This window comes from Neofelis nebulosa, chromosome 6 (genome assembly GCF_028018385.1).
Source record: "Neofelis nebulosa isolate mNeoNeb1 chromosome 6, mNeoNeb1.pri, whole genome shotgun sequence".
NCBI lineage: Eukaryota > Metazoa > Chordata > Mammalia > Carnivora > Felidae > Neofelis > Neofelis nebulosa.
In genome coordinates, this window is record NC_080787.1 from 81,460,879 (window position 1) to 81,488,102 (window position 27,224).

Below are 27,224 nucleotides of genomic sequence, written 5' to 3' on the forward strand. Positions count from 1 at the left end.
ATCCTTTCTTGATAAAAACCCTCAAGAAAGTGGGGATAGAAGGATCATACCTCAAGATCATAAAAGCCATATATATAAGACCCACCGCTAATATCATCCTCAATGGGGAAAAACTGAGGGCTTTCCCCCAAGGTCAGGAACAAGACAGGGATGTCCACTCTCACCACTATATTGGAAGTCTTAGCCTCAGCAATGACACAACACAAAGAAATGAAAGGCATCCAAATCGGCCAAGAGGAGGTCAAACTTTCAGTCTTCACAGATGACACGATACTGTATATGGAAAACCTAAAAGATTCCACCAAAAAACTGCTAGAACTGATCCATGAATTCAGAAAAGTCGCAGGATATAAAATCAACGCACAGAAATTGGTTGCACTCCTATACACCAATAATGAAGCAACAGAAAGAGAAATCAAGGAATCGACCCCATTTACAATTGCACCAAAAACCATAAAATAGCTAGGAATAAATCTAACCTAAGAGGTGAAACATCTATACACTGAAACCTATAGAAAGCTTATGAAAGAAATTGAAGAAGACACAAAAAAATGGAAAAAGATTCCATGCTCCTGGATAGGAAGAAAAAATATTGTTAAAATGTCGATACTACCCAAAGCAATCTACATAAACAATGCAATCCCTATCAAAATATCCCCAGCATTCTTCACAGAGCTAGAACAAACAATTCTAAAATTTGTATGGAACCAGAAAAGACCCTGAATAGTCAAAGCGATCTTGAAAAAGAAAACCAAAGCAGGAGGCATCATAATCCCAGACTTCAAGCTATACTACAAAGCTGTAATCATCAAGACAGTATGATACTGGCACAAGAACAGACACTCAGATCAATGGAAAAGAATACAGAACCCAGAAATGGACGCACAAACATATGGCCAACTGATCTTTGACAAAGCAGGAAATAATATCTAATGGAATAAAGACAGTCTTTTCAGCAAGTGGTGCTGGGAAAACTGGACAGTGACATGCAGAAGAATGAACCTAGACCACTTTCTTACATCATACACAAAAATAAACCAAAAATGGATGAAAGACCTAAATATAAAACAGGAAGGCATCAAAATTCTAGAGGAAAAAACAAGCAAAAACTTCTTTGACCTCGGCCACAGCAACTTCTTACTCAACACGTCTCTGGAGGCAAGGGAAACCAAAGCAAAAATGAACTATTGGGACCTCATCAAAATAAAAAGCTTCTGCACAGCACAGGAAACAATCAGCAAAACTAAAAGGCAACCAATGGAATGGGAGAAGATATTTACAAATGACATATCAGATAAAGGGTTAGTATCCAAAATCTATAAAGAACTTATCAAACTCAACACCCAAAAAACAAATAATCCAGTAAAGAAATGGACAAAAGACATAAATAGACACTTCAAAGGAAGACATCCAGATGGCCAACCAACACATGAAAAAATGCTCAACATCACTCATCATCAGGGAAATACAAATCAAAACCACAATGAGATACCACCTCACACCTGTCAGAGTGGCTAACATTAATGACTCTGGCAACAAGAGACGTTGGTGAGGATGCAGAGAAAGAGGATCTCTTTTGCATTGTTGGTGGGAATGCAAACTGGTGCAGCCACTCTGGAAAATAGCCACTCAAAACATTTTTGAGATTCCTCAAAAAATTAATAACAGAGCTATCCTACAACCCAGCAATTGCACTACTAGGTTTTATCCAAGGGATACAGGTATGCTGATTTGAAGGGGCACATGCACCCCAATGTTTATAGCAGCACTACCACAATAGCCAAAGTGTATACACATACACACACGCACACACACACATGTGTGTGCATGTGTATACACAATGGACTATTACTCTGCAATAAAAAAAGAATGAAATCTTGCCATTTGCAACTAAGTAGAGGGTATTATGCTAAATGAAATTAGTCAGTCAGAGAAAGACAAATATCATATGACTTCACTCATATGAGGACTTTTAGATACAAAACAGATGAACATAAGGGACGGGAAGCAAAAAATAATATAAAAACAGGCAGGATGACAAAATATAAGAGACTCTTAAATATAAAGAACAAACAGAGTGTTGCTGGAAGGGTTGTGGGAGAGGGGATGGGCTAAATGGGTAAGGGGCTTAAGGAATCTACTCCTGAAATCATTTTTGCACCGTGTGCTAACTTGGACGTGAATTATAAAAAATAAATAAATTCTAGAAAGTAAAAAAATAAAATAAAATAAAATAAAGTAAAATAAAGAAACATTTTTGTTCTGCTTGTTTTTACATAACAGTTCTATCACCTAACACATTTCAAACTGATGACTTGGAAGCACTATCTTTCTTTGGTAGGAAAACATCCTCCCATCCCATGTTCCTGTTTGGCTTTAGTCCACTTAAGCCTTTTCTTTTAGTGTAATAGGATTAACAGAAGCTAATCACAGTTCAAGACTATAGTTTACCAACCTGCCTTTCTCTTGTTTAGTGAAATTCCCCTTCACACCATCACTCAGCCCCTGCTGATCCTGAGAGGCACTACAGAAGGCAGGAAGAAAGGAATGCATGCTTGCTTTCTGAATTGAAAAAGAAGGATTTCATTTGTTTTAGAAAAGCCAAGCTACCAAAAATTAAATCAAATCAAATAAAGCCTTAATTCAGCCATAAAGCCACACACTAGAAAGGCAAGTGTGAGGCAGGTATTTTGGGGAACTACATAGTTGTCTACAGAGGTTCCAAAGTCCTTTCAACTTCTATCAGGATGACTATAGATCATATAGTCTGCATAAAACTTGCCATTCCACAGCATTATCAACAATAGCCAAACTATAGAAAGACCCTAAGTGTCTGTTGACTGATGAATTAGAAGATGTAATATATATAATATATATAACTGGATATATATATAACATATATAATGGAATATTACTCAGGCATCAAAAAGAATGAAATCTTGCTATTTGCATTGACATGGATGGAGCTGGAGTGTATATACTAAGCAAAATAAGACAGAGAAAGACAAATACCATATTATTTTCACTCATATGTGGAATTTAGGAAACAAATCATATGAACATATGATAAAAGAAAAAAAAGAAGGAAGCAAACCATAAGAGACTCTTAACAATAGAAAACAAACAGGGTTGATGGAGGGAGGTGGGTGGGGGATGGGCTAGATGGAGGATGGGTATTAAGGAGGACACTCGTTTTGATATGTAAGTGATGAATCACCAAATTCTACTCCTCAAACCAATATTACACTATATGTTAACTAACTAGAATTTAAATTAAAAATTGGAATAAATAAACGAAATAAAAACATCTTTAAAAAAAAAGATTTGCTATTCCATTTTATAACTCCCAATCTCTCCTCTCCCATCTGCCAGGGTTGTAGTTCAAATAATCTGATTTTTTTTTTTCTCCCAAAATATCAGGGAATCAATGTATACACAGCTTCAAGTTTTCAGAACCACTTAAGTTCCCTCTGGGGAAGTAGTAACCAAAGCCCTCAGTATGCTTCCTTCAGCAGTGCCAGAATTCTATAAAGTCCCTCCCAAGTTAACTCCTCTGGCCTGGCAGCAGGTGAATATCCCTGGAACACTGGGAAGAGCACAGAGACCTTTGCAGCCTGAAATATCAACTCCAACACCTCCTTTTCTCTTTTTCTCCTCTGTTTTCCCCACCTCTCTTCCCCTTTCCACTTTTCCCCACCCCCAATGCTCCCCTACTTCTTCCTCACCCTCCTCTTCCCACCCCTCTCCTTAAAGCACCCTGTGGATGTTGACTGTAATTTTCCCCCTGGGGAAAAAGGAGTAATTCACTTCCAGAGGATTTGCCTGGAGGAGCCACACACAGGCAAAGTCCAAACCTGTCAGCTACTGTATTCCCTCTCTCCCCAACCCAAGCTGGCCACAGAATAAGGGTATAGGGTCTGCCTTTCCTTGCACCACCTGGACCCTTCTCTGCCTGGGCCTCCACCAACAAAGGGCTCAGGAGGTGAGACCGTGGTCCACACCGCCAACCCTGCAGGCCAGGTTTATAGCGTGGACAGCGCTGCCCTCTAGTGTTTGCAACCGGGAGCCCTGAGGGCGCCATCAGCTTCAGAATTTCTCTTTTACAGGCTAAGCAAGATCTGAAGCACCTCAGAGCTCCGACCTCCAAGTTATCCTCCACCGCCACCGCCCTCATCACACCCCGGCTCACCTTTTCATCCCACCCACCCCCTTCGCTGTTCAGTGGTGTCCTGCGCGCCTGCAAACCTGCCTGGTGATTTAGTAAACTGCTCCCTGCTCCTGTTCCTGTTCCTGCTCCTGCTCCTCCTCCTCCTCCACCTCCTCCTGCCAGCTCTCGCTCACGCCTCCTCTTCCAGTCGGGGCACCCAGACTTCGCAAAGCGCAGCGCCTGCCGCCTGCAGCGCCACGGGGCAGCCCAGCGCATCGCGCTCCCAGCTCCTTCTGGCCGCAGCCAGGGGGCACGGGCGCTGGCAAAGGACGCTCGAGGGCCCAACGCCCCTGGACTCAGCGTGCTCCAGAGCTGGGTGTTGAGAGAAGCTGTGCTTTCATAAAGCTCGGGAGAGAACGGAGCGCGTTCGGAGTGAGACTTGGGGAGCCAGCGGGACGCCCCAGGTCGCCCAGTACGACGCGGCTGCACGCACCGTCCACAAGGTGAGGGGCGCACGCTTCCGGGGACGCCCTCGGCCTCCCTGCTCACCCCCTCCCCAGGCCAGGGGCTCAAGCTCTAGTTGAGGGATTTTTGCCCCCTCTGAGGCGCGAAGGCAGCCGGATTGGGACAAGGGGAGGGAGACTACAGGGGTCGCGTGGGCACTGTGCCTGCCCCCTGGACCTCTTAGTAAGGAACGCATTTCTAGGTTAGACAATCCCCCAAACGTGTGAAGCTGCGTGTCGACATTGTGTATAATTGTGGTTGAAGAATTTTATCCTGCTGCCCTTGCCAAAAGATTTGAGGCGGCTTAAAGATGAAATGAATGTGGGAGGGGTGCTAGGAGGAAAAAACTTGAGTGGAAATCACGCGGAGATGGGTGTGCGGCGAGGACCGCTGGAGGACGAGGTGATTTCAAAGCCAACGCTGATTGAAAAACCTTTGATTGGAAAGGATCGTACGGTTGCTCCAGCCCTCAGAAAATAATGATGTGCTTAGCCTGATAAAGAAAATACCCAAATGGGGAGATGATGGGTTTGACTCATGTTCTTAAATTACAAAATAAACCTTGAAAGTGCAAGTTAAGACGTGAAGTTTAGTCTTTGGCTATTTCCAAACCCAATACTGCAAGGTGAGAGACTGGCCTCCTGGGTAATGAAAAGGAAAGGGAATCCAGGCTAAATGGAAGTGATTCCTGCTCCTATCACAGGATGATACATGATTTTGCCTTGTTAATACATATATACTTTTGCTTTTTTGCGCCTTTTTTTTTTAACCTGTATCCAGTTTTGTATAGGACCTTGTATTCAACTCCACCCTGCTTGTCCTTGAGTTACAAGGGTGAGGCAGAGGGTGTCAGCATCCCAGGATGATGCTTTCTAACCTTCCTCACTGTCCTTCCCTGCCTCCTGCACCAAATCTGAGTCCAGGAGGGAATGATAGATGGTCAAGTAAGTTGGGGGAGGGGTGTTTTTCCAAAATATGTCAGGGTTCTCCTGCCACTCTTCTTTTACCCCAAGCTCCAGCAGTTTATGCTCCTGTTCTGAACTTAACATTACTAATACATTTTCCATGGTTACACATTTGGACATAATGTGCATGACCTTAGACACCCAGGGTGGACTTATGAATCTAGGGCTTCCCTGACTTAACCCTGTTTATGGAGTAGGAAGCAGGGGCCTGGATCTGGCTCTCCATGCCGCTTCTTTCATAGGGAGCATATTTGCAATACTTTCAAAATACAGATTTGAAATACAGAGAGGAAATTATGAGCCAGACTTTCTGTACTTCTGGTGCACTTGTATTCCTACTGAATTAAATGAGATGACCCTGTCTTCAACAAATAAATGAGTGGAGGCGTTTGAGGCCCATTTAGCAAGTGCAGAAAATATGCCTGCCTGCCTTTCTCCTCCCTTCAGAACTTTAGCCCTTAGACCACAGAACTGAAAATGAAGCTAGCCTCCCAAGTGGGACTCAGTTCAATTTCTGTACCATGTTTAAAGCAAAGTGTGTTGCTTATTTCTGAAATTGCACAGCACCTCCACAACTAACTATTTTGCTGCCTTGAAGTGGGAGAAATACTTCTGCCCAGATATTTCATCACTAGAGATCTATACAGAGAAACTCATTCAAATCCTGACTCATCATTGTTGATAGAACTTAACTATTATGTCATCATCATCTGATATGGGCTTTTGAAACCCAGGGATTTCTACAGATCTCTGTATAAATTGAGACTTGTAATAATGGAACTGGAAAGGAGCTCAAAAAATAATGTAGCCAAAACTGTGGTTCTCAGAGTCTTGGTAAATGCATGCCTAAATATTCCTTTAGGTGGTAATTCTTCCTCTTATAAAGATTTCCAGGGATGAAGACTTCACAGATTACTTTTATATTAAAAAGTATTAAAATTGACTATTTATATCTACAAGCTGGCAAATTTAAAATTCTACAGGAATCAACATCACAAACAGTAAACTCAAGTTTTCATTTTCTCTTCTCCTGCCCATGGTAACTTGACTTGGGGCATATTCCTAGGCCAGGTGTTCCTGGGTATCTTCCTGGACACACCTTTCCCTTGGGCACGTGAGGACACATAAACCACAGCGTACCTTGATACTCACCCTGATGTCACCTTTGTTAGCCATTTTGGTATCTATTCAAAACATTTCCTCCCCATTTCTTCTTATTGATGCCTGGCCAGCATTAATTATGTAAACAAACTTCCTTTTCTTTTGAGATAAATAACCAAGTCAGGATTTCTCAGAGACAGTATTTAGGAAGAAACAAAATCTAGGACACACCACAAGCTCAGGTGATGCTGCAGTATGTTCCCGTTCCTGTTTGATGAGGTTATTATTGGAGAGCAAAGTGAGGTTATCACCAACAGCATCTCATCCCCAACTGGCTGAAGCTCCTCTCTATCAACATATTACACCATCACCACCACCAAGATTCCAAGGCTTCAGATTGAAAGCAGATCCCTTTACAGAAAACCTTAGGCCCTGATCTGATGGGTTATCTTCTCATTGCTCAAGCATCTGATTCCCTACACCTCACCTTTATACACATGTCATTTTTTCATGCCTGTGGTCCTTCTTGGAATTTTATTTCTATGCTAGCCTTTAAAAGTAAAAGATCTGAAGCTAATATTTTAATATGGGGAGGCTTTTCCTCCATTTCTGTAGGCTTATTTACATGAGAAAATAAGCTTGAGGCTGCTCAAGAAGTGAATTTCCACAAAATAGGGATTTATTATTCATACCATATGTTATCAAGGCCATTTCAGGGTAGAGGTGAATCTGGGCATCTCATGCTATATGCTCCTTTCCCCTCCACCTCCCACATTTTTATATGTATGAAATTATATGAAGATTAACTTCATGAAAACACTGAATATGCTCTATGGGCAAGGAGGGGGCAGATGGATGGACAAGGAAGGAGAAAAGGGAGAAGAAATGGGTGAACAAGGGAGAGAAAGGGGGCAATGGGGCAGCAACTCTTTAGAGTGGCTGACTACTCCCTTGTTTCCTCCTCCCTGAGTCGTTTTGTAGAACCAGTATTGTGGCCCCTAAAGCTTAGGGCCCAGGTGAGTGAATTTACCAAAGTCCATCCTCCTGGGAATAAAAGTTTCATCAATATTCTATCTACTTTTCATAATTTGGTGTCCCTTTTCAAGTTTTTTGGATTAAAAAACTAAGAACCAGAATTTATAAAGATCAATTAACCAATTTGTTGTTCCTAAATCACAACAAATTGGTAAAATCCTTGAGAATTCTATTTCTAATACAGTTTGATTCTAATCTTGTTTTTCATTTTTAGTGTTCTCTCTCTCTTTCTTTTTCTTTCTCTTTTTTGTCTTGCCCACTATGGATTAGCTGATTCACTATGGTCCTTATCCTAATAGATTTCAATGCTTTCATTTCATGATTTTATTCTCCTAAGACATGCCAAATGAAAAATAACATAGCCAGTGGAAAACTTGTAATAGGTTCATTGTTAGCACTCTCTCCTGTTGGTCAGTCCTCAACACATACAGCTGTAGGATTAGGAAGGCAAAATCCTTTAGAAAAAGCTGTAAAACCCAATTCTTCTACATCTGGATCATTTAAAACTACAAGTTGTAAGAGGAATGAGCATCTCAAGATTCTAGTTATCGGTACAGACCAGATGGAAAGTCTTTATGAAATCTGGCATGAGAAGGAAAGCATTTTTATAGCAAGAATATAATATTTTGAAAAACAGCAACCAATAGAAGCAGCAGCATGCAATTCTAAAATTCTTAGATCCTTCTAATGACCCCGTCTACCTAAAGCACCAAATAAAGTAAAACCAGACTCCAGGAAATGTCTTTCCTTAGCTGCAGCTGTTCTTTATCCCTTTATCAGATAATGGGCATGTGGTGATATTTCCAAGGGATTTTGGAGGAATCTGACTTAAACGTTAAAGTATGAGTTTTGTTGGGACAGCTTGCTCAAGGAAGTCACATTTGTGTCAAGATTTGTAATCTTGGGACTTGAAGACAAGCCAGAGTGTCTTTGGGGAGTAAACTTCACCAAATGGATAATGAGAGTTATAGGAAATACCTCTCAAAAAATGACTTCAGCTACAATACCCTAATAATGTTCAGAGGTATCATAGGTCCATTCATCTGCACTGGTGGGAGTGGGGAGGAGGAAGGAACCAATATGATGAACGTCTGCGTCTGCTATGCTTCAGGAACTGTACCAAGAACTGCACATACATTCTTTTATTTAATCCTCAGAAAAGCACTGTAGGGTAAGTGTTATCAGCCCCACAATTATCAGCTTCACATTCTTTCATTAAAAATCCGTATTTGCCATCCAACCACCTGACCTGCTGTCCTTTTCAGGGAGCTTCAAAAAATCCAGACAGAGCGAAGTGAACATACACAAGGAAAATACCTAGAGAGAAGGTCTGAGAAGTATGCTGGTAATTGAGGGAATCCTATGAATTTGGACTTTACCCTATAGGCCTGGGGGAATTATTATAGGATTTTTAAAAGTATTTATTAATAATAATATTCATACAGAGATGTATACAAATCCTAGTTGTTAAGCTCAGCAACTTTTCTCAAAGTGAACATACCCATGTTACTAACCACCACCAAGATAAGAAATGGCACATCACCACACAAGTAACCTTCCCAACCCCACCCACACATCACGACAACCTCCCTAAATGCAACTCCCTGCATTCCAACATCATAGATTATTCTGAGCTTTCTATCTGTGTAAAGTGTATAGAATGGTATCTTTTATGATTTGGTTCAGTGTTATATTCATGAGATTCATTCATGCGGATGGTTATACTAGTAATTTGTTCACTTGTTGCTGTTGTTATATACCATTGTGTTGTATGAATGTGCCACGATTTAATTATCCAGTCTACCATTGATGGGCGTTTGGGTTGTTTCCAGGTTTTTGCTATGATAATGCTTCATTATGGTATTTTAAGCTGTTGGCCAAAATAATTAGTTTGGTATTATAGAGAAGCCATTCTCGCTGCACTACAGAGTGAAAGAGAATAAGTGTGGAGGAGGCAGTTGCCCTGAGAGCCCAAGCCAAGGTAGTAGCAGTAGACAAGGAGAGAGGGAAACAAGAACACAATTAATTAGGGCTACAGTGGAAGAAGGAAATGATAATGTACAAATAATAAATAGACATAGAGAGTGAAGGAAAGTATGGAATGCAGGACAACTCTCAGCTTCCTAAACTTGATGAATAATGTTTCCTTTCACCAAGACTGAGAACACAGGAGAATGAACAAAAACATATTTGTTGGATCTCAGAAGATTAAAAGAATTGCCCAAGATGACTCCAAATCTGTGCTTCTGCCACAAAGCACTTTGTTTCTCCCCTGGCTCCCACCAAGCCCCTTCCTCCTGCAAAATCACCCCTCACACCCCAAATGGTAATAGTTAGTCACATAAAAAGAAACATGAACTACTTCATGTTTCCTGAACTGTTGACCTATGAATCATTTGCTTTTCCCTTCAATTTTGTCTCACAATTACCAAAAGAGAAGGAGATGATAATGAATCAGCTAAAACTTTGTTTTACTGCAAGATAGAATTCTTCGCAAGAGAGTAGAAATAAATGAAATAGACTGCAGATGGCCTAGTCTTGCTCTGGTTCATTCAGGAGGGCAGATGTAGTTAACAAAATGTGCAGAGAGGCTGATTCCGGCACTTCATGGAAGAGTTGTCCAACACTATCTGACTCACAGTTAAGACTACCTGTGAAGTATGCACTCTGCATCACTGGGAAGTGCAGCATGTTTGGGTTGTGCAGCATACTTTCACAGGTTGGGTTCTCAGTGGTCTAAGAGAAACACAGTCTAAGATGGGTTTTATTGTGCAGTATGTTGATTAGGGAATGCCCTTGTCTTGAGAGCCACAATGGAGGAAATGAAGGAAACAGAATTGGACTGAGGGAGAAACTGAGTTGCAGAACAACAGCCTCAGCCAACCCTGTGGGGAATCTGAGCTAAAAGGATCCATCATAGTTGCCCCAAACTAGGTGAAAAGGGTCCGGCTTTCCAACCCCTTCCTCCATCAGGCACTGAGTGGGAGCTACCCCGAAAAGAGCACCATTTTGGGAGAGGCAGCTCTCAATGGCCAAGGACATCCCCGAAGGGGCTGATGGCTGAAGGCTGTCCAGACCCAATCTCAGCAGCTGGCTACAAGCTCTTTCTTGAAGGAGGGATCTGGGCAGTATGCTTCTGTGTCCTTCTCAGGATATTTTTTTATTTGGACTTCGACTACAGAGGATTAAGCTAGATAACCTTGCAGGCCTTCCAGCTCTGACATCTGCATATACTTATTTCATTAGATTTTCCAGGTTCCTGGCAGCATTGGGATTTGCATTTACTTATTTCATATACCCAGGTTTGTAAGCCACTGAACAGTTTACAAACTTGTAACTATTTTTCCATTTCACCTTTAGTCCCTCCTCCCTCCCATTTCAGCATGTAAATATATCACTTGAATCGCTGAACGTGGATGGAAAGCAAGAATTCCTATAAACATATGTGGTCCCTTGATGCAGAACTTCTCGTGAGAAGGTAGAGAGGGTGAACTGCCAACTGTCTTGGGAAGGAATTTTTAAATCATCATAAGGGGACTGTGTGTGTGTGTGTGTGTGTGTGTGTGTGTGTGTTTAATGCTTGAACTTGAAATACACTTTGCTATAACTGCTCCTTTTATGATTGGACCTGCATGACAGCTGAAATATAACAGAAAAACTGCTCACGAAAAACCTCTCCTTGATATCTCTGCCTGTTCAATTAAGTAACGTAGTACCCCACAAAGAGATTTTATGCTGTACACTTTTGACAAGGGCTGACTGAAACTTGGCAGCTTGGAGAACCTCTCAGAACAAATTCTACCAGGGAAACCCCTGCAGTCACATCCGACACAGCAGTTCCTGAGCTGGAGATGCTGCCTCTGACCTCATGCTGCATTCTACCTTTGCCTTCAATTCTGGGGCTGCTGCTCCCAGCTATACCACAACTGTATTTAGTGAACTGCTACCAAGAACCACTCCACACAATTTCTATGGCCCAGAAAGGACAGAATTACACTCTGTTTTCTACATCCATCCCAGCTCCATTCCTTGGTGCTAGTTTGGTTTTCTTTCAGAAATAATTTTTGTGTCTACAAAAGCATAATCTTTTTAATTTTTTTTAATGTTTATTTATTTTTGAGAGAAAGACAGTACATGAGTGGGAGAGGGGCAGAGAGAGAGGGAGACACAGAATCCAAAGCAGGCTCCAGGCTTTGAGCTGTCAACACAGAGCCCAATGCAGGGCTCGAGCTCACAAACAGTGAGATCACGACCTGAACCAAAGTCAGATGCTTAACCGACTGAGCCACCCAGGTGCCCCAAAAGCATAATCTTTTAAGAAAACATCACTAGTTTTTTGGCCTTCATTGTATTGATTTTCCGTAGTGTTATTATTCTGATTCTCCAGTTTGCTTCTGTTGATTGTAATCTGATTCTCTCCCCTTTGTCCTTATCACCTAAAGTAATTTATTTGATTCCTCTGTGCTTCATTGTCCCATCTCTAAAATGTGAATCACAACTCCTGCCTTATAGACCGATTGTAAGGAGTAAAGAAAACTTAGTACAACTTAGGCTATGAAGAAATGTTATTATTACAATTATTGTCATTATTATTCTTATGGGGGTGTTGTACAAATAATCGTGACCTAAAATGAGGTGAAGAATGTGGTCCTGGCTTTGGAGAAAATAAAGAGAAATGGGTCCACGCCAAGTTCCACTGCCCTGAACCCTGTTGGCAAGAATTTTTCTCTTTTAATTACCACCATTGCCTCTGATCAGATATATCCTCAAACACCAGAGAATGCCTTTCCCTGCTACTTTCTCCAACCACTGAATCTCTACACCCTGAATCCACTCACACATCCTTTCTTTATACACACAGGACACGAGACTGAGCCCAGTACGTGACTCTGGAGTTTCATTTGCAATTTCTCTGCACCTGGAAAGTGTACACTCTATAGTGATGCCTCTCAAACCATAGTGTGCAGGAGAAGTACCGGGAAAGCATGTTAAACCTCATGCTCCTGGTCCCCACCTGCAAAGCTACTAATCAGCAGGGGAGGGGGGTGAAGCCAAGGATTTAAATTTCTCGCAAAATCCCAGGTAATGCCAATGCTGCTTATCTGGCAAACCACACTCTGGGTAGCGCAGATCTATGGGAGTCAGCATGACATACAAAACTAAATGTTTTTGTTAAAGCTAAAGAAACAGGAAAATATGTCAGGGAACTTACTCTTAAAGAACTACAGCCCTGATGAGAGATAAGTAATCTTTAAGCAATAAAATGTGTTGCTGTCATGCTGGAAGTATTTTATTACCAGAGAACTCTTTATGGGGAAGGGAAACTGCCTTTAAAAATGAGCAAGAATATCACATCAATGAGACAATGGCCATCTCAAAGGGTACTAAAAATTTACAAAATTCAATATACAGTAAAACCTTGGATTGAGAGTAACTTGTTCTACTACTGTTCCTCAAGACATTTCCTCAACACTAGTGTTCCTCAAACATTTCTAATAAATTTTAACTTGATAAATGAGCGATATCTTGCAATTTGAGTAGTACATGAGGCCAAATGTCACATAATCACAACTGAGCCAATGATTCTTGAAATTTGCTTTGATATATGAGTGCTTTGGATTACAAGCATGTTTCTGGAACTAATTATTCTTGCAAACCAAAGTTTTACTGTATACTTATGATTTTTTAAAAACTGGCAAACTATAAACCACAATTTCTTTATCCATTCATCAGTTGATGGATATTTAGGCTCTTTCCATAATTTGGCTATTGTTGAGAGTGCTGCTATAAACATTATGGGGGAGGGGAAGGAAAAAAAAAAAGAGGTTAGAGTGGGAGAGAGCCAAAGCATAAGAGACTGTTAAAAACTGAGAACAAACTGAGGGTTGATGGGGGGTGGGAGGGAGGGGAGGGTGGGTGATGGGTATTGAGGAGGGCACCTTTTGGGATGAGCACTGGGTTTTGTATGGAAACCAATTTGACAATAAACTTCATATATTGAAAAATAAATAAATAAATAAATAAATAAATAAATAAATAAAATTTAAAAAAAACTGGCAAACTAGCAAACTGGAAATAGAAGAAATAAATTTCTTAGTAAACTGGAAATAGAAAGGAACAGTTTTTCACATTAAGAACATCTTTCTCAGGGTGCCTGGGTGGCACAGTTGGTTAAGCAGCTGACTTTAGCTCAGGTCATGATCTCACGGCTCATAGGTTTGAGCCCCATGTCTGGCTCTGTGCTGACAGCTCAGAGTCTGGAACCCACTTCAGATTCTGTGTCTCCCTCTCTCTCTGCCCCTCCACCACTAGTGTTCTGTCTCTCTCTGTCTCTCAAAAATGAATAAAAACGTTTAAAAACTTTTTTTTAAAAGAACATCTTTCTTGGGGCACCTGGGTGGCTCAGTCAGTTAAGCATCCAGCCCAGGTCATGATCTCGCAGTTCCTAGGATCGAGCACCACGTCAGGCTCTGTGCTGGCAGTGTGGAGCCTGCTTAGGGTTCTCTGTCTCTCCCTCTCTCTGCCCCTACCTCACCCACACTCTCTCTCAAAATAAATAAATTTAAAAAAAAGAATATCTTTCTCAAACAATAGACAACATCATGCTTATTGGTAAAACCCTATAAAGACAAGGATGCCTAACAGCAGCAGTATTTAACAGTCATCTGAATGTTCTAATCAATGTGATAGAAATAAGGAAAAGAAAAAAATAGAGAAAGTGATATAAATTTATAAGTACTGGTCATGCAGTAACTATATTATTACTTACAGATGATGTGATTATCTACTAGGAAAACACAAGTGAATAAATGAAAATGCCATTAAAAAGCATGCAGACAATAAGATGTCTAGCTACAAACTATACAAAAGCCAATAGTTTGCCTGATTAGCAACAATATAATTGTAGACATTTCTACTAAGCTTGCAAATCACTGGGGAGAAAACAGGCCTGAGAAGTGTAAAAAGATTCTGTCAGAGTCCAGGAAGAATGAGAATTAAACGCTCACCTCATCTGAGGAAGATGGAGGACGAGGACCCTGGAGAAAAAGACTCCACATTCCAAAACCAATCCCTATGAACTCTGTAATATTTATCCCTCCACAATTTCTGACAACACAATGTGGCATTGTAATTAACTCTCTCCTGTATTACTGTAAATGTACAAGAATAGTATACTTACTTAAGTAGCTTACACCTTAAAACTTTATTACATAGTACAAATTTTAATTTGAACTCTGTCCTACTCAAGGAAATTTTTGTCACCTGCATGAGAATTTGGCATTTAGTAATCCATAAATCTCTCCTGCCATTATTGTCCAGCATAATTTAAGTAAACATTCAGGGAAGGAGAACAGTTTCCTTTTTCATTACATTTTCATTTGATCATTCTGTCCCTCTGAACCTAATTAAATTCCTTACACAGATGTTTTTAAAAAATCAAGTATTAAATATGACATTTAATTAGTAATTAAAAATTTTGCAAATTACTAAGATGCACTCATATTGGCTAGCATATTTTATTTCAAAGATTCTAAAATGGCAAAGCAATGTCATCTCCTGACCCTTTCTGTGACATGATAAAGCCTGGTTCTGTGGGCAGCTGTGGCCTTAATTTATGCCCAAGGCATTGGAGGACCAAAATGTACTCACCCTACGTTTTGGTCACTTACATATAAATGTAGCACCTTACAAAAAGGGATGAAAAATGACTTTAGAGGAAACAAAATTCTCAAAGCTCAGAAGATTTGATTAGTTTTTCAGCCTGGTAGAGTGACAATGGCCCTGTGATTCAGATGGAGCAATTTTCTCCAGCACATCCATGGCAGTTTATGCCTTCGTACCAAAAAGGTGGCCAACTGGGTCCCATTGACTTTTGCAGAATCTCTCATTTTGCCTTGAGTGTACTAAGTGCCTCTTTCGCAGGCATATATAATATTGGTATGCATTTAATTAATAACTGATGATTCTATAATATTGTTATTATGATTGTTATGCATTACTATTATATTAAAATATATAGTATTTGTAGCATATGGTTTGTCTGTTTAAATAAAAGATGAGTATGAATGTAGGGGTAAGAAGGGATGGAGTAGAGATTTAGGGTCAGAAGGCCTAAGTGAATGTCCCAGCTTCCTGGCTGTGTGAGCTATAGGGTCTGTCATCACTATAATAGGACAGTAATACCTGCCCTGCCTCCCTAGCCTCCTTTTAGGGAAGTGACTCAAATCAAAGTGTGGTGTTGGAATTCATCCTTTACATCATCATTGTGTTAAGTCAACTGCATCTTGTCTCACTCCTAAGGAGCAAATCAGCACAGGGCTCAAGCTCTGGTGTCCAATGAGCCAGGTTCAAATACTACCTCTGCCACTTGGTGACCACTTGCTTTGGGGAAAATTACCTCTCTAAACCTTAATTTCCTCCTTTGACAGGCTGTGGGAATTTAAGATATGTATTAATCATCTGTTGCTGCATAACAAATTACCCCCAAATCTAATGGCTTAAGACAACAGACTAATTTTCTCACAGTTTATGTGGGTTGGGAATCTGGGCATGGTTTAGCTGGGTCCAGTGGCTCAGGTTTCTCTCAAAGCTGCAATCAAAGTGTCAAATAGGACTGCAAACCTCTCAAGACTCAAATGGGGGAGAATATGCTTCCAAACTCACTAATGTAGCTGTTGACAAGCCCAGATCCTGGCTGGCTGTGACCCATTGTCAGGTGTACCTCTATACAGGGCTATTATTAACAGAGCTTGCTTCTCCCAGATGTTGCAGCTTGCTTGCCCCAGAGCAAGGGCTGAGAGCAAGAGATTCCAAAACAGAAGGCACAGCCTCTTTGTCACTTTGTCAGAAGTGACATCCCATCACTTTTGCTGTATTCCATTCATTAGAGGCAAGTCTCTAGTGCCAACATGTACTCAAGGGGCGGGGGGGGGGGGGGGAGTGACAGAAATACCAGGAGGAACAGATCATCGAGGGCTACCTTAAAGCTGCCTACCACAATATAATATACTGAAAGCCATTTGATAAGGACTCAATTCAGTATCAACTGCCACAACTACCTCAGTACTGTTCTTAGACTGAAATTAGATAATCTATGTAAAAGAAATTTGTAAAATGTAATGAGCAATGCAAAATCAAGATTTTATTAATTTTGTTTTTGTTTTTGTTTAAATTTCAGTTAATTAAGACACAGTGTAATAATAGTTTCAGGTGTACAATATGGTGATTTGACACTTCCATACATCACCTGTGCTCATCACAACATGTGCCCTCCTTAATCCCCATCACCTACTTAACCCATCTCCTTTCCCTCCTCCCACCTAGTAACCATCAGTTTGTTCTCTATAGATAAGAGTCTGTTTCTTGGTTTGCCTCTCTCTTTCTTTTTTGTTCCTTTGCTCACTTGCTTTGTTTCTTAAATTCCATATGAGTGAAATAATATGGTATTTTTCTCTGACTTATTTAGCTTAGCATAATACACTCTAGCTCTATCCATGTCATTGCAAATGGTAAGATTTCAGTCTTTTTGATAGCTGAGTAATATTCCTGTGTGTGTTTGTGTGTGTGTGTGTGTGTGTGTGTGTGTGTGTGTGTGTGTGTACCACCACATCTTCTTTACCCATTCATCAGTTGATGGACATTTGGGCTTTTTCCATAATTTGGCTATTGTTGATAATGTGCCTATAAACACCAGGATGAATGTGCCTCTTCGAATCTGTATTTTGTATGCTTTGGGCAAATACCTCCTAGCACAATTTCTGGATCATAGGATAGTTCTATTTTTAACTTTTTGAGAAACCTCCATACTGTTTTCCACAGTGGCTGTACCAGTTTGCATTTCCACCAACAGTGAAAGAGGGTCCTTTTTCTCCACATCTTCACTAATACCTGTTGTTTCTTGTGTTTTTGGTTTTAGCCATTCTTACAGATGTGAGGTGATATCTCACTGTAGTTTTGATTTGTATTTCCCTGATGATCAGGATTGTGGGCATCTTTTCATGTGTCTCTTGGTCATCTCTGAAAAATGTCTTCTCTGAAAAATATCTATTCTTGTCTGTCCATTTTTTAACTGGATTATCCATTTTAGGGGTGTTGTGTTTTGTAAGTTTTTTTTATCTATTTTGGATACTGTTTATTAGATAGGTTATTTGCAAATATCTTCTCTCATTCCATAGGTTGCCTTTTAGTTTTGTTGATTGTCTTCTTTGCAGTGCAAAAACTTTTATTTTGATGTAGCAGAAAGAGAAATTAAGGAATCAGTCCCATTTACAATTGCACCAAAAACAATAATGTTCCTAGGAATAAACCTAACTGAAGTAGTGACAAACCTGTACTTTAAAAACTCTAAAACACTTATGAAAGAAATTGAAGATGACACAAATAACTGGAAAGATATTCCATGCTAATTGGTTGGAAGAACAAATATTGTTAAAATGCCTATATTACCCAAAGCAATCTACACATTTGATGCAGTCCCTATCAAAATACCACCAGCACTTTTCACAGAGCTAGAACAAACAATGCTAAAATTTGTATAGACCCACAAAAGACCCCAAATAGCTAAAGCAACCTTGAAAAAGCAAAGCAAAGCTGGAGATATCAAAATTCCAGACTTAAAGCTATATTACAAAGCTATAGTCACCAAAACGGTATGGTACTAGCACTAAAATAGACACATAGATCAACGGGACAGGATATAAAACTGAGAAATGAACCCAGAACTATATGGTCAATTAATCTTCAACAAAGGAGACAAGAATATACAATGGGAGAAAGACAGTATCTTCAACAAATGGTATTAGGAAAACTGGACAGGGGCACCTGGGTGACTCAGTCAGTTGAGTGTCCAACTTTGGCTCAGGTCATGATTTCACAGTTCATGAGTTCAAGCCCCACATTGGACTCACTGCTGTTAGCACAAAGCCTGCTTCGAATCCTCTGTCCCTCTCCCTCTCTGCCCCTCCCCTGCTTGCACTCTCTCAAAAATAAATAAAAACATTTTTTTAAAAAAGGAAAACTGGACAGCTACATGCAAAAGTATGAAACTGAAAAAAAAAGAAATCAAAAAAATAATAAAAAATTTTAAAAAATAAATGAAACTGGACAACTTTCTCATACCATACACAAAAATAAAGTCAAAATAGATTAAAGACATAAATGTGAGACCTGAAGCCATTAAAATCCTAGAAGAGAGCACAGGCAGTAAGTTCTTTGACATCAACCTTAGCAATATCTTTCTAGATATGTCCCCTGAGGCAAGGGAAACAATAGCAAAAAATAAACTATTGGAATTTTATTAATTTTATTAACAGTGAGAATCTAGCTCCAAATTACAGGTGGTGATAAAAGAATAGCAAATCAAGGATTAAGATACCTGAATTCTACACCTTACTCTCTGAATGACCTTGGCAAAACCATCTATTTGTTTTATGATTTAGTTCTCCTATAAGAACAATGATCATAACAGCTTTACCAGGACAAAATGAGATAATATATATGAAGTTATGCTTAAACCTAAAGAAATGAGGTGATGATGATGATGACAGCAATGATAAAGACAATTACATATTTCAGCTACTGCTTCTTGGTCCTCTGTTGACAACTGAACTAAGCAGATGTGATTTTTATCAGTTTTGTTTCAAATGTATGTATCAAATCCAGCTTCTTCCAATGTTTACAATACTTTTATATGGCTTAATCTTATCTTGCTTTCCACACTAGATATGCTACCCTGAAAAGAAGATGAAAATACAATTTTGGGAAACTGACCCATAATTCAAACGCACAGAGGTTTCCATGTATCTAGTGGAATTTTAAAATGTACACGTGATATTGTGATATTTGTAATAGAAATCATCTTTAATTAGCTTGAATTTTCTGACATTATATCACATTCTGTAGAATTGGGCACACCAGCTTACACCAATATGTAAATATTCTTCTAGTGTATAAGTAACCAAGCTTTATAGTGATTGAAGAAAGAACTCACAAAACGGCCTTCTGAAGTAGGCAAATATAACCAACTCTTGATTATCTAAAACAGTGTTTTATGTTTGATTCTTGTGTTATCTACATTTCCTTTCTCACTGTACAGTGACATAAATTTAGCAGATACAAAACAAGTTAAGTTCAAACTCCTTCATTCAAGTCACCTTAAGGGTGACTTTTTTTTTCCTCTGCTTAAAATGTTATACATATTTATTGTAGAAAATATGGAGATACAGAAAAGTATATGGAAGAGAATTTAAATTACTCATATTCCCACCACCCTCTGCTTAAAAATGCTATACATATTTATTGTAGAAAATATGGAGATACAGAAAAGTATATGGAAGAGAATTTAAATTACTCATATTCCCACCACCAAGAGATTGCCACTGTTAACTTCTGCCTCTGGGGCTTTCCTCTATATGGATGGAATTTTTTTTATATAATTAGAAACATACTATGTATTTTTTTATTTCTACATTTTTCCAATTAACATTATATCTTTAGTACTTTCACATATAATTAAATATTCTTTTAAAACATCACTTCTAGTAAATATATAACATTTTACTGTATGGATATACCAGAAGTTTAACCAATATATAACATTCTACTGTATGGATATACCAGAAGTTTAACCAATCATTATTATTATACTTTCAGGTTGTGACCAAGGTTTCTTTTCAAACACTATAAATCATAGTGTAAAAAGAAATTTTTTACATACATTTTTGTCCTTTATCATTCTGGTTATTTTAGTAAAAATCCTATAGTAAAGGAGTCCTTGAAGTCACTGGGAGGAAATAAGGTTTGGTAATTTAAGTGTGGTAAGGATTTATACACACCCCATGGCCTTCTTTTACCCCTCCCTGTCCATTCCTCTTTGGTAGCAATGTATAGGCTTTATTGCTGGAAATTGCCAAAGCAACAATCTAATTGGGGTAGCCATCTGTCATATTTTTGCCCACCCAGCATCCATGCCCCTCTTCTGGTAATAGTGTCCTGGTTTTCCTTGAGGAACCTCACCTCTTCATTCTCAATTCGTATGGCTAAGGTCAAATTGAATGCATCCTTTGCTCCAAAAGTTATGTGTGACCTAGACTAATCGCAATATCTTGTTCTCCTGGCCACTGTGATTGGTTCAAAGATGGCCCATAATCCAGAATAGGCCAATCAGATTCAGTGCAACACAGTTGAGAGATTTACAAATACCATCAAGGCATTCTGTCTACACTGGCTTCAGAAATTTGAGGATCAGTGCCTGGAACTGCTGGGACCAGATTTAATGAGACAACCTCCTAAGGATAAACCTCCTTACATGGAGGAAAGAAGAAATGGATCAAGATTCTTGATTTTTACTGTTTGGGTTTGGGTTTTTGGATCCACCTGTGCCTGATCTCCTGTGGACACTGAAATCTCATGAGCAAATACATTCCTGTTTTTGCATAAACCAATTTAAGAGGATTTCTGTTATATGCCTTTGAAAGGATCTTCAATAATCCAGAGATCTTATACCCTCAATTGATGAAGATGAGTTTTGGCTAAGATAGTGTAAGTACATACTTGATGAGTTGTTGGTTAAGGCAAATCCTGGAGCTGAACCCTAGTTCCACCGCTTACTATGTAACGGAGGGAAAGTTACAAGACTTTTCCCCACCTCAGTTTCCCTATCTCATTCCCTAATGAGGAGAATGTTAATACTTAATCCGTAGGGTTTTTGTAAGGGTTAAATAAGTTGATATGTAAAAAGTGCTTTGAACAGTGCCTGGCACCTCATAAGTGCTGTGTGTGTCCCTGCTGTAGCTGCTGATTTTTTTAAGGTGCAAAGTGAAACACAGGAGAGTAAATTTCACTCATGCAGAGATTGATTGGCTAAGTGAAAATTCAAACTTAGGTCTTCTCTATTCTCTGCTTGGTGTGCCTTCTCAAAAGTTAAACCTTATCATCATCTTTATGACAGATTTAAGCATTAGCTTTGAGAGGGTTTCTGTCCACATATTTAAATATTTCTATGAAAAGCATTTGAGGGAAGTCTGAAGCCCATAAAATAGGTATATGTTACAGCAGTGACCAGACCCTATCGTTAGGATTGTAGGTTATTATAACTTGTAACTGAATAGCTTTTATTATAATAAATTTAATTAAATTTATTGTTAAATTTATTGATCAAATTTGTATTAAAGTTAAAATACATTTTATTGTAATTTCCACTACAACAAGTGACTGAAAAAGAAATACTTGGTAACTTTTGCAGCTTTTTTATTTTTTAAATAAAATATACCTTCTCACTAAACCAGTTGCTCTTGCAGAATGCTTGAATCATTTGGCTCTCAGCTGGAAGGTTCCCATTACCTTCTGAGTGCTGGGTGAATGTGTGCTGGGGGAGGCAGCTGGTCTCTCCTAAATGTAAATCAGATTCATCATCTCTGGCTTGGAGAGAATGTGGCATATGGCAAATGAATACAGCTGCCTGGTTAATTTTTCCACCAAGAATTGGTCTAATACTTAAATTCAGAGTGAATAAAACATTTTCTAAATAAGAATATTATGTTCAAATTCCTTATCACTGTTAAGTATTAAATCAGGCCATTCCCCTGAATTAAAACAAAATCCTACTATCCTATTCGAAAAAGTACATGGTATCTAGTATCCAATGTCATACTATTCAAGTCCAACAAGTACCCTCCTTAATGCCCATCACTCATCTAGTCCATCCCCCGCCACCTCCCTCCAGCAACTCTAGGCTGCCTTTTTATTTCTATTATTAAAAAACATTTCTGGGGTACCTGGGTGGCTCAGTCAGTTAAGCAGCTGACTTCAGCTCAGGTCATGATCTCATGGTTTGTGAGTTCGATCCCCACGTCAGGCTCTCTGCTGACAGCTTAGAGCCTGGAGCCTGCTTAGGATTCTGCAGCTCCCTCTCTCTCTGCCACTCCCCTGCTTGTGTTCTGTCTCTCTCTCTCTCTCTCTCTCTCTCTCAAAAATAAATAAACATTTTTAAAAAATATTTCCAAGCAGCTACATTGCCTATTATTAAAACACAGACTATTCTTTGGGTGAAGAGCTTTTCCGTAAGGCTTTTATAAAGTACTGCTGAAGGAGATGGAGAGTATGGACTAATGGTAGAGTTGGGGGAAGATCCATGGCCTGGGGTTTTGGAGCAGTCAGACCAGAGTTCACAGGCCTGCCACTTCTTGGCTACCTGGCACCAAGCAAGCTATGAAACTACCCTCTGCCTTAGTTTCCTCATATATAAAATGATAGTAATATCATGCAATGATGATAATACAAACCTCATAAAAATTGTCAAAATCAAAATGAGGAAATGCATACAATGCTCTCAGCATAGCTCCTGTTGCATAATAAACATTAGCAATAATGTGAGCTGCTTTATTGTTGGTCGTAAAGTTTTGCTGAATTGTCTTTATAACCATGGGATAATTATCAAACCTTTCTGGGCCCAGTTTTGTCATCTTTCTGAGTAAACTGGGTCAGTCTATATAAAATGCCTTTCAGGTTTAAAATACTATGACAATGCCTGCAGGTATTGAGGTAAACCAAAAATCTCTAACAGTGTCAAAGTGGGGAGAATTTTTTCAAAGCTATTCATGCAGAGTGAAGTTGAGCCTCATCCTTTCTCCAAGGGTGACCATCCCCTCAAAGAATTCAGCAAGGACCATCTATTCATGACTTTCATCCATCTGGCGCTCAGACTTTTCAGCACTTGTGTGGGGAAGAGAGTTCAACAGCTCATTGTGGAACTTTCCTCATTTATGACAATTTTTTATATGTTTTTTTACATTTATTTATTTTTTTTTTTTAATTTTTTTTTTCAACGTTTTTTATTTATTTTTGAGACAGAGAGAGACAGAGCATGAACGGGGGAGGGGCAGAGAGAGAGGGAGACACAGAATCGGAAACAGGCTCCAGGCTCCGAGCCATCAGCCCAGAGCCTGACGCGGGGCTCGAACTCACGGACCGCGAGATCGTGACCTGGCTGAAGTCGGACGCTTAACCGACTGCGCCACCCAGGCGCCCCATACATTTATTTATTTTTGAGAGACAGACTGAGACAGAGCACAAGTGGGGGGCAGGGGGACAGAGAAAAAAGGAGACATAGAATCCAAAGCAGGCTCCAGGCTCTGAGCAAGCATTCAGCACAGAGCCCGACATGGGGCTAGAACCCACAAACCATGAGATCATGACCTGAGCCAAGGTCAGTCACTTAACCAACCAAGTTACCCAGGCGTGGTTGTCATTTATGACAATTTTAAAAGTACTACAGCCACTCTTTCAGATTCCATAAATGAATTCTTATCATAATCAAAGGGCATCATGAGGTTGATAACACAGACAAATCCAATTCAAGGATTAATTTCATTAGTGAGGATCACTAATATAGCTTATTCCCTCCCAACTGTTTTGGTGGGGTGGGTGTTGGGTGTCCTATTTAGTTGTCCACACTGATCAAGCTAACCTGAAAATCTCCTTCTCAGACCTTAACTTCGTACTTCACCAACAGAACTTTTGAAGTATTTGTGTTTTACTTTTCATGAGGGGCTCTTAAAGTTTTTTTGCTTAGACTCCAAAGTCAGAAATTAATTTAAATAGCATTACTTTCACACTAAACTTCTGAAAGCCTCCACATATCATCATTAAATCTAAATTGGTATTTTTTTCCTTAAAATATGTAACTTTTAAAACAAATGCCACTCTCTATGTGAATAGAGCTATATTGATTTATGAACTCCAGGCAGAATTACCACTAGGGAAAAAGACAGACTAGAGGAGTATTAGTTGTTAGGCAGATAAAATATTTTAAACTGGTGGTAATACTCCTCTTACAACATGGATTTGTGTTCATTGATATTTATACTCATTTTCCAATAGTGACTTGTAGATTGATGCAAATATATTCAAAACTCAATTTGCTAAAAGGAAAAACAGTAGACATATCTATTTAAAATTTTTTAATGTATTATTTATTTTTGAGACAGAGAGAGACAGAGCATGAGCAGGGGAGGGGCAGAGAGAGAGGGAGACACAGAATCTGAAGCAGGCTCCAGGCTCTGGGCTGTCAGCACAGAGCCTGAGACGGGGCTCGAACTCACGAACCACGAGATCATGACCTGAGCCGAAGTCGGACGCCCAACCAAGTGAGCCACCCAGGTGCCTCACACATATCTACTTAAATATACACTGCAGGGCCACCTGGGTGGCTCAACTGGTTAAGTGTGCAACTTCAGCTCAGGTCATGATCTCATAGTTCATGGGTCACAGCCCCACATCGGATGTGGGCTCTGTGCTGACAGCTCAGAGCCTGGATCCTGCTTCGGATTCTGTGTCTCCTCTCTCTCTGCCCCTCCCCTGCTTACATTTTCTCTCCTCTCTCTCTCTCTATTTCTCTCTCTCAAAAGTAAAGAATAAACATTAAAAAAATTTTTTAAAAGAATCAAATATATCCGGCAAAACTGAAGAATGCCTTCCTAATAATATAAATGGAATAATGCAAATAATGTCACTTGAGTTTAAGTGGTACGCAATATTTTTAGCCCCCAGATTGACTACTGGCATAAGTACCAGAAAATAAAATAGAAACTAGGTACAGCCAGGCATGGGCAAATATCCTTTCATACATTTGTTAAGAAACTCAGAATAACTGCCCCTTCTTTGGTGTGACTTTTCCTTAGTTGAGGCTCTCCTGATTACAAGTAACAGATTCCCACTTCAAATTAGCTTAATTAGCAATCCCTATCAAAATAACACCAGCATTCTTCACAGAACTAGAACAAATAATCCTAAAATTTGTATGGAACCAAAAAGACCCGAAATAGCCAAAGCAATCCTGAAAAAGAAAACCAAAGCTAGAGGCATCATAATTCCAGATTTCAAGTTGTATTACAAAGCTGTACTCATCAAGACAGTTTGGTACCAGCACAAAAACAGACACTCAGATCAATGGAACAGAATAGAGAACCCAGAAATGGACCCACAAACATACGGCCAACTAATCTTTGACAAAGCAGAAAAGAATATCTAATGGAATAAAGACAGTCTCTTCAGCAAATGGTGCTGGGAAAACTGGACAGCAACATGTAGAAAAATGAATCTGGACAACTTTCTTACACCATACACAAAAATAAACTCAAAATGGATGAAAGACCTAAATATAACACAGGAAGCTATCAAAATCCTAGAGGAGGAAACAGGCAAAAACCTCTTTGACCTCGGCCACAGCAACTTCTTACTCAACACATCTCTGGAGGCAAGGGAAACCAAAGCAAAAATGAACTAGTGGGACCTCATCAAAAAGGCTTCTGCGGGGCGCCTGGGTGGCGCAGCCGGTTAAGCGTCCGACTTCAGCCAGGTCACGATCTCGCGGTCCGTGAGTTCGAGCCCCACGTCAGGCTCTGGGCCGATGGCTCGGAGCCTGGAGCCCGTTTCCGATTCTGTGTCTCCCTCTCTCTCTGCCCCTCCCCCGTTCATGCTCTGTCTCTCTCTGTCCCAAAAATAAATAAAAAACGTTGAAAAAAAAAAAATTTAAAAAAAAAAAAAAAAAAAAAAAAAAAGGCTTCTGCACAGCGAAGGAAACAATCAGCAAAACTAAAAGGCAACCAACAGAATGGAAGAAGATATTTGCAAATGACATATCAGATAAAGGGTTAGTATCCAAAATCTATAAAGAACTTATCAAACTCAACACCCAAAAACAAATAATCCAGTAAAGAAATGGACAAAAGACATGAATAGACACTTCCAAAGAAGACATCCAGATGGCCAACCGACACATGAAAAAATGCTCAACATCACTCATCATCAGGGAAATACAAATCAAAACCACAATGAGATACCACCTCACGCCTGTCAGAATGGCTAACATTAACAACTCAGGCAACAACAGATGTTGGTGAGGATGCGGAGAGACAGGATCTCTTTTGCACTGCTGGTGGGAATGCAAACTGGTGCAGCCACTCTGGGAAACAGTATGGAGGTTGCTCAAAAAATTAAAAATAGAACAACCCTACGACCCAGCAATTGCACCACTATCCAAGGGACACAGGTGTGCTGTTTCAAAGGGGCACATGCACCCCAATGTTTATAGCAGTGCTATTAACAATAGCCAAAGTATGGAAAGAGCCCAAATGTCCATGGACAGATGAATGGATACAGAAGATGTGGTATACACACACACACACACACACACACACACACAATGGAGTATTACTCGGCAATCAAAAAGAATGAAATCTTGCCACTTTGTAACTATGTGGATGGAACTGGAGGGTATTATGCTAAGCGAAATTAGAGAAAGACAAATATATGACTTCACTCATATGAGGACTTTAAGATACAAAACAGATGAACATAAGGGAAGGGAAGCAAAAATAATATAAAAACAAGGAGGGGGACAAAACATAAGAGACTCTTAAATATAGAGAACAAACAGAGGGTTGCTGGAGGGGTTGTGGGAGAGGGGATGGGCT

The 27,224-nt window shown here is 39.7% G+C and overlaps 1 protein-coding gene across 1 annotated transcript in view; it reads left to right on the forward strand.

Moving 5' to 3' along the window:
* The first annotated feature begins 4,101 nt into the window (after positions 1–4,101).
* The window catches only part of HTR1E (5-hydroxytryptamine receptor 1E), a 102,885-nt gene continuing 79,762 nt past the window's right edge, over positions 4,102–27,224 (forward strand). Inside the window, exon 1 of the mRNA XM_058734643.1 lies at positions 4,102–4,650. The gene's annotated coding sequence lies outside the window, so the exon portion shown is untranslated. The remainder of the gene's footprint in view (positions 4,651–27,224) is intronic.